Here is a 9,148-nt window from a genome sequence, read left to right as displayed (position 1 = left end):
CTGAACCACACGGCCACAGCGACATTAGTCAAATTTTCCAAGTATATGCACTTCCTACTGAAGGCTTTTCTTAGTATATGACATTTATTTCAGTTTATAATTTATATAGTAGTGTTTCTACTTGATAAAAACAAATTAAAATATTTTCTGAAAAATAATTTAATTTGTTCAAATACTTCATAGTAAAATTCATTTTAGTATAAGGGTTCAATAACTAGCCGCCTTATACTAAAATAACTTCTGTTTATAGGTGAATAATATTAATTTTTAGTTTAGGGTGGCCAGTTACTGGCGAAACATCCTATATGTAATAAATGGGCATTTGAACTGTTTTTAAATGGTCAGAAATAAAAAAATGTGAAACCGTTTCTGATATTCTGGCAAATGGGCAAAGACACAACTAATAATCTTAATACTACATAATTCTCTTGGCAACTTTGCCCAATAGCGTTTATATCCGTTTCAACTTTGCCAACACCGATTATGCCAATAATACTCTATAGTACTGGCATATACGGTTATACGGCCCAATTCGAACAACTTATAAGATGTCACAGCGATACGATACGGATCTGACAGTGTCAAGTGACATTTCTTCAACCACAAACGTCACTTTTGACACTGACAGATCAGTATCACATCGGAAACAGATCCAATAACTAAAACTCGAATGGCCTATTATGCGTTGGCTTGAAGATATGAAAGGGTATTTTATGTTATACTTAACGCAATATCAACTGGCGAGTGAGACCATAATGCTATCTCCTTTACCCTTGTTCAGATTGACCAAGAGTGAAAGAGATGGCATTGTGACCTCGGTCGCCAGTTGGTATGGCGGTGAGTATAGTAGAGTAGCTATAAGAAAAGACCACATGTGTATAAAGTAGAGTTACTTGTACATACTATATTATTGTGATAAATATATAACATATTATATACAGTTTGTGCTCGTTTTATTCTAGTTAATGCGTTTTTATCCAAAATTTTAGCGAACCCTACTAGAAAGACTCATCAGTATATTATTTTGCAAACAGCATGGGTACGGTGTCAGTGTCACCTAGGGTGGTCCTTATTTCGTCGATGTTATAATTTTCTACGGGGCACCCGCTTAATATAAAATCTACCCCTAAAAAACCACTATAATTTTTTTTCAGAATTTTAAAATACATTTTAGGGGTCGCTACCGCACTTTGAAAATTTGGACCCTCCATACAAATTATTATATTTTTTTCGATTTTTCGTTGTGGGGCGAACAGTCGGGGTGTATTAATGTGCAACATAAAATAACGCCGCTGATTTAAAAAAATATATTAATTTGTAAGGGTTAAGACGAAACGGGAGCTGAGCTAAAAGTCAATTTTGAGATTTCAAGCTGAATATACCCGTCGCTCTGACGGGGCGTGAGAGACTGTATTTGTGTGTGTAATGCACGCACACAGATGCGTACGCTTGCACCCGCGCGCGCCTCATTGCCGACAATTTGCAATGTTATTTTTCGTGCGTTACTGCCACGAGGCGTTCACTTATTACTTACTGTGTTGCGTTTGAATTTTTTGACCCGGCTTACGTTTACGGAACTCGATAATCTTTCTACTACTGTGACTTGGCTTTGTTTACTTGACTTTGCTGATCAGCTTATTGTTTTGGACTCCGTGAGTTGTGGTTACCTATTGGACCGCACGCAATTCATCTACCTTTATTCAAGTAATTAAGCGTAATTAGCCGAAACCTTTATAAGAGTGTAATTCATAAGAAGTACATAAGATATAATTTATGTATTGGTTTGCTGTTAGCTTTTAATTGTATTACTTTACATATATGTTACTCAAATAACTAACACGGTTACACTGTTGTAAGAACATTATTTTCAGGTAGGCCTTATTATACCTACTATAGGCCTTATTACCTCCTAGTACCTTAGTAGTAGTAGTACTACTACGGAAATTGATTCAAAGACTCAAGACTGACTTAAGTGGCAGTAGGGTGTAGGGTTTTTTCTAGGCTTAATGAGTTCGCTGAAGCTTATTTTTTATACTTAGCGCACAGAACCACTAGTTTAACAATATCAGCTCCAACCGCATGTCACCATTTTGTCCTTTACGTAACAAACTCAGGGGCCCAGAATATCCGATGTACCTATCAAATCAAGGTTCTGTACCAAATAAGGCCCGGTTATTATAGTTCGTTATTTTTTAGCATTAGAAAGAAGGTAAACAATCATGACGTGTCTTTTTATTAATAATTATTGAAAAACGCTTTCAAAAATTAGTTTATATTACTTATGAAAGCAAAAGAATATAAAAAAGTATATGATTAATACATACATACATACATACATACAATCACGCCTATTTCCCGGAGGGGTAGGCAGAGACCACGGATTTCCACTTGCTACGATCCTGACATACCACTTTCGCTTCCTTCACATTCATAACATTCCTCATACACGCTCGCCGGTTTAGGGTGCTCTTGCTCATTAATATGATTAATATGATTTATAATTCTAACATATTTCCCAAGTAACACACAAGCAGGATAATAGAGTAAAATTATCATCTTATTCAAATTAAGATTGCATAAATTTTGTGTATAAGCGGTGGAAATTACTAAATTCGGAATAAGAAAATATGTGGGCCTAGTGGGGCCTAAATGCTGAATAAATTTTGCATAGTATCGGTTTTGCATATTAAAGCTGAATAATACTTATTTCTTACACAGTTAGTCAGACATTATTCAGCTTAAAGCATTTGTGGTTACTAAAAGCTGCATAATAGCAGCATTAGCAGCAATTAGCTGTATATATTTGGTGTCGTGAGATATTAAGCAGACAATATTAAGAAAAATGTGATAGTGGCTACTAAATGCTGAAAAGAAGCGTCGGTGAAGACTTTCAACTGTATAAAAGCGGTTGCAGTTTCTGTTTTAATGCTAGTTTTTGAATAAAGGTGGACGCTATTACTGGAAGCTGTAATGAAATCCACATATTATTTGTTATTCAGTAGCTGCATATATGGGTTAGTTATGGCTTTTATAGACATAACGTCTGAATAATAAATACTAAAACAACACTTATACTTAAGTTATAGCGATTTTAGTACACATATACTATCTTTTCTAAATGCTAAAAGCTGCAAAATGAACGCAATGAGCAGCGCTATTCAAACTACTGCTTAGTATCAACAAATGCGCGGTGGAGATGGTTCCGTAGCTTTATAAGTTTATACACGGTCAACAGTGCTACTTGAGCCTGTTTGCTTTGAGCTTGAGCGTGTTTTTATTTTATTTTGAACGCATCTTGCGTATTTATTCTTTAATCCAACCATTATTTAAAAAATCGAGGTTTAGTTTTCTTAACAATTCTCTTCGATTGGTTATTTTACACAAGATGCATTGTCGTTTTAATGACGTAAAACAATTGCTAGCTACCATCGTAAACACTGTTAACTGACCATTTGCATACCTTACTGCAACGAGATAAAGTTTACCAATGGCCATTTAAGGTTGTTGCTAGTTTGCAAACAAGGTGGCAAATGCTAGTTATTGATATTGTTGCATTAAAAACTTGTAGACTGGACTGGGTATGTGAAAAATAAAATAATCACCCCCATTAAAATATAGCGAAATCGGTTCTCCTGTCGATTTTGAACGGACTGTTTTTAGGTTTCAAGTGGGTCTACTCATACCCATCCCACACTATACTCGTACTCATACCTAACCAATACTGCCCATACCAAACTATACTTGTACTCATACCCGTGATACCCGCACCTTCGCACCTATACCATATTCATACTCATACCATACTCGTAACCACACCATACTCATACTATACACATCTTCGTACTCACTTCGTACATCTTTGCGTATACCTTTACCTACTACATATTTGTCGGAACTGATAACGGAAAAAATAACTGTGTAGTCTGCCGTGCCCCCAGATTTATCATATAACTTAAATATTATATCGCGTTTATAATATTAGTAGGAAGTAGGATTGAATATTGCCCGTGTTACATACCTATAATGTTTTTCATCAAACTAGTGAGGATCTATGTGGTTTTTACCATTTGTGTATAGAACCCTAATATGCTTTAAGATTGCGAAAACAATTACTATTATACTGATGTTATTCAAAACTTGTTGTTCTAAAACCATTATTATCTAACATGTAGCTTAGTAACGCGAATAATGTGAATGCCTATTCAGAAATTTAGCACATAATAGCTGTGGCAGCAGCTTATATTCAGCACAGTCGGACGCCATTACGGTTGCTCATATTCTAACCTCTAAAATTAAATAGGAATTTAAAATGAACTGAAAAACCCATTTATATTCATTTATAAAACTAGTTTTATCGTAGCATAACTTGTTAAAGTACATTTTCTATCACTAAAACATCTAAACACCGCAAAAAAATTACAAATTTAAAAGTGGAGTAAGTACTACATTTTCTATATTTACTTTCTAAACAGTGCATTATTTACGCGGCGCTTTAAAATTTTAAATAAAATGTATATATATATTAACTGTAAAGTCGCATGCGCAATGAAATTGATGTTATGTAAACATCAAATCAATATATGGGTAATGTCCTCCTTATTTTGTATTCACTTCAGACACTACACTTTGACATGAGTTCACAAATTAAAATGGAAGACAAATCATACACAAATAGCTGAATATATTTTCTGTAACAATGCACTGTTGAACCAAAAGCTGCATAACGTGTGACTAACTGAGTCATTCTATACAAAGCTGGATAACTTTGGTTTAAAAGCGGTATAGAAGCTTTTGACAGCCTCTATACAAGTGTTATTCAGCGATTCAATGTGTGGGCACACACATTACATTACTGTTATTCAGTAATAAGCGGCGTGGGCTAGCCCACTTTGCGCCCAAACCTTCTGTATAACGTCTGTATAAGCGCTTATACAGACGTTATACAGCTACCTTATTCAGCATACAGTACGGAATGCTCTATTATACAAACAATATTCAGCTACTTTTGTGTTACTTGGGTTGCTATGACTTATTTTTCAATGGTAATTTTTAATAAGACATGTCAAAATCTGTTACCTTAATGCAAAAAAACGAACTTTAAGCGTGCTAACTTTCAAAATTTCATTTTTTATAAGATAGTATAATGGGCAAAAATTTTGCGTCCATGTCCACCAGTGAGTAAGTGATTGAGATACCTAAACATTTAACTTTATAATGTAAAATGATATAATTTACTAACCTACTCGTTTAATTTCAGGTAGGTTGAATAAGGAACGCTGCTGGAGCGCTGGTGGCCTAGCGGTAAGAGCGTGCGACTTTCAATCCGGAGGTCACGGGTTCAAACCCCGGTTCGTACCAATGAGTTTTTCGGAACTTATGTACGAAATATTATTTCATATTTGCCAGTCGCTTTTCGGTGAAGGAAAACATCGTGAGGAAACCGGACTAATCCCAATAAAGCCTAGTTTCCCCTCTGGGTTGGAAGGTCAGATGGCAGTCTCTTTCGTAAAAACTAGTGCCTACGTCAAATCATGGGGTTAGTTGTCAAGCGGACCCCAGGCATGAGCCGTGGCAAAATGCCGGGATAACGCAAGGAAGAAGAAGAAGAGGTTGAATAAGGAACCAAGTAACCATGGGGAGGAGCAGTATTTACTAACATTTTCTTTTTGGGTCTTCAGAGTGTATCGTTTCCTTTTTTTTGCACATATTACACTTAAATATATATTCTCTGTGTAAACCCTTACGTCTTTCAATGACAAAGGCAAGATCAGCAAATGTACAATTTGTATGATCGTGCCTGATATTTGAGATCACAGAAAATAAATATTTTAAATCCACTATTCTGCGACCTTCTAAAATTTTGTTTTATCATGATTCATGATCAGAAAGCTCGGATTCAATAGTCATATCAAACGTCGATTATGCAGTTGATGATGAGCTTGCATTTTCTACCATTGGTGCTGCAAATGCATCAACCGGTGGCGATAAACTTTGCCCTCTTGTAAAACAAATTACTATTGTGATTGTGTCCAGCAAAAGGCCAAAATTCGGTTTACTTTCCTGTTTAAAATATTACTAATTTATTCATATTTCAGATTAGGTACATAGGTAACTGTCTGAATGTTACAATGCCAGCTGGCAAATTCTATCACATTTGTTTGTTTGGTAGTCATGGTAACATTCACTTACATTGATATCCTTATTAAGATCTGTATCTTATTATCCAGACCTTAAAATATTGCCACCCTTGTTGCCCTAATAATATATGCCCTAATAAAAATATTGTTGCCCTTTAAAAAAATACTGTTTAAATAATTGGCTACTCAAACAATGCTTCTATAGTATAAATAATGACTACACAAAAATGGGTAGTATTGTATATAATGCACGAAATAAGGCCCGATTCTTAAGCGGGTTTAAATTTTGAGGCCATGTCCGCTAATACTATAGACAAAATATCAAGTTTAATAAACACAAAAAAAAACATTGATGGGCCTTATTTTATAATTTAGGCCTTACTTTGTAATTTAAAGCAGAGTTAGGCCAAGAAAAATCTATAGCGATTTTGATAGAACACGCAGTGCAAGTATTATTTCAAACGTCGCTTCTATGAAATTATGACATATAAATAACACTTGCACTGCGTGTGCTATCAAAATTGCTGTAGACTTTTCTTGGTCTGACTCTAAAATATTCTTTATTACACCACAAACATAAAAACAAATTAAAAAAAAACCGGCGAAGTGCAAGTCGGACTCGCACACGAAGGGTTCCGTACCATTATTTATAAAAACGGTCACCCATCCAAGTACTGACCCCGCCCGACGTTGCTTAACTTCGGTCAAAAATCACGTTTGTTGTATGGGAGGCCCCACTAAAATTTTTATTTTATCCTGTTTTTAGTATGTGTTGTTATAGCGGCAACAGAAATAAATCATCTGTGAAAATTTCAACTGTCTAGCTATCACGGTTCGTGAGATACAGCCTGGTGACAGACGGACGGACGGACAGCGGAATCTTAGTAATAGGGTCCCGTGTTTTACCCTTTGGGTACGGAACCCTAAAACCGATTTACAATGTAGATAAAGGTAGCAACAGGCGGTCTTATCGCTGTTAGTTCTTATTCTTCGTTTGTTTAGCATTAGAGTGAAGGTGACGTGTCTTTTTTAAGCATGCAATCGTATAATTATTTAGCTTTTTTTGTAATAGTTATGTACTTAGTGGTTAATATTAGTATTTACTATTTTTTTTTCAATAATGCTTAAAAACGAAGTATAGACATGACAACCAAATATTAACGCCATTGTAGGGCAGGATATACAGAACATGAAACATTAGTACTGTCACGCTCCGTGATTGTTGAGCCATTTAGGGTTCTAGCTAAATTGGACATTCCATAGAGCACGAGTAAGTATGGAACAACCAATTCAGCTAGGACCCTAAATTGCTCGAAACGAAGCGTGCCTGTAGGTACCTAAAAATTTTGTTAACCCATTTTAACCATGCAATAAAATATTTTTGATTTTGATTTCTAATTTGAAATATTAGAATCAAAAAGTTCATAATAGATTGTATATCATCACTACAAAAATGTGTTCCCTACTCTCAACCCAAAACCCCTTGTATCTTAGGATCTAGATATTTTCACACAAGACGGTTTATCGATAACTTCTTACATCACTAGATTATCGGCATTAAATGTCGACTATTGCCCATCACTTTTCTGGCTGTGTACGTATTTAGAAACTTGACTCCGCCCCTAAAATTAGTGCGATAGGGACAACTGCAGCTGAGGCGAAAAATCCTGCGTAAAAATGACAAAAATCGAGGTTTCGTAGTCCTCTTTTTCCTCCCCCAAAACTTAACCAATCGTAACCAAATTTGGAAATCTAAATGATTATGAAATTATCTGTGTCGGACCGTTTTGCTTTTTTGGCTAATTGATATCAGTTTTGAATACCACGCCTCTCATTGCGGCATAGTCTATTAGGCCATTTTGGCCGTTTTTGAAGGGCTCTAGCGCCTTAAAAAACAAAAATATCAAAAAAAGCAAAACGGTCCGACACAGATATTGACAATATTAATCTGTGTTGAAAAAATCATTGCTCTAGCTTCAAAAACCACGGAGGAAAACGAGGACTACGTTTGTATGGAGGAATGACCACTCCTGTTGGCTCTTAATCCTTTATAGGGCAACAGTCTCATAAAATACCACCCTGTAACATTATTTTGTATATTTTTCTTGTACAGAATTTTTAGGAAAACGTTATAAAATTGTATGGATATGACAGCTATCACCGTGCCCATGATATTCGAAAAATACTATATAACGACTTCACACAAATCTTAACCTTTTGGATGCCAATGACGGATATATCCGCACCGCAGGTCCAACGCCAAAGACGGATTAATCGGTCACAGACCACAGAGCAACATAGACCTAGGGGCTGTCCATAAATTACGTCATCGATTTTTGACCCCCCCCCCCCCCCCCCTATAATCATCCAAAAATCATGCTTCAAATGACCCCATTTCCTCCTACTTCATGCTACCGTCATCCGATGTCCAGACCCCCCCCCCCCCTAATTTGAAATGACGTAATTTATGAATAGCCCCCTACGTGCATATGCATAAAGTTCAATTTAAGTTTTGACACTTCGGTGACCTGGCGTCCGAGTGACAGCTTTTGTTTGACATGGCGTCGAAAAGGTTAAGCTACATATGTGCTTCATCACATATGTTCCTTGAGTAATTCTAAGCATTTCTAGTCCGGGAGGCAATAAGAAGTGTGCGTCTAGTCGGGGAGGCCGGGGTACAAAGATGGCCGCCACCCGTCATCTATTCTAGGGCAGGCGTGGCTCACTCCGCGATTTCGTCGCTTTGCAACAGGTAGCTACAAGTACATCCGTTCCACACCAATTTTGGTGGCTAGCCATAAGCCGCGCGTGGCGCTGTCGCCACCTAGCGGCCATATCTGTCCTGATCGTAACAGACGCGTTTTGTTAGAGAGTGAGTCTTCTGTACCTAAGTAGTACTATTATTTATTCTGTGTCTAGGGCAAGTTTGGTAACATTTTCGTATAAACTGAAGACGCAGAAGGAAGAAAAATGGGGACTACGTTAAGTCAATAATGAAACAAAATAATAAA

The 9,148-nt window shown here is 36.4% G+C and overlaps 1 long non-coding RNA gene across 1 annotated transcript; it reads left to right on the top strand.

Moving 5' to 3' along the window:
- The first annotated feature begins 211 nt into the window (after positions 1-211).
- On the top strand, positions 212-943 carry LOC134803882 (uncharacterized). Its single transcript, XR_010146049.1, has 2 exons — positions 212-715; positions 843-943. It is a non-coding gene; the product is annotated as an uncharacterized LOC134803882 (long non-coding RNA).
- The last annotated feature ends 8,205 nt before the right edge of the window (positions 944-9,148 follow it).

The sequence above is a fragment of the Cydia splendana genome, chromosome 27 (assembly GCF_910591565.1).
Source record: "Cydia splendana chromosome 27, ilCydSple1.2, whole genome shotgun sequence".
Taxonomy (NCBI): domain Eukaryota; kingdom Metazoa; phylum Arthropoda; class Insecta; order Lepidoptera; family Tortricidae; genus Cydia; species Cydia splendana.
This window is presented reverse-complemented; position numbering and strand designations above follow the sequence as displayed.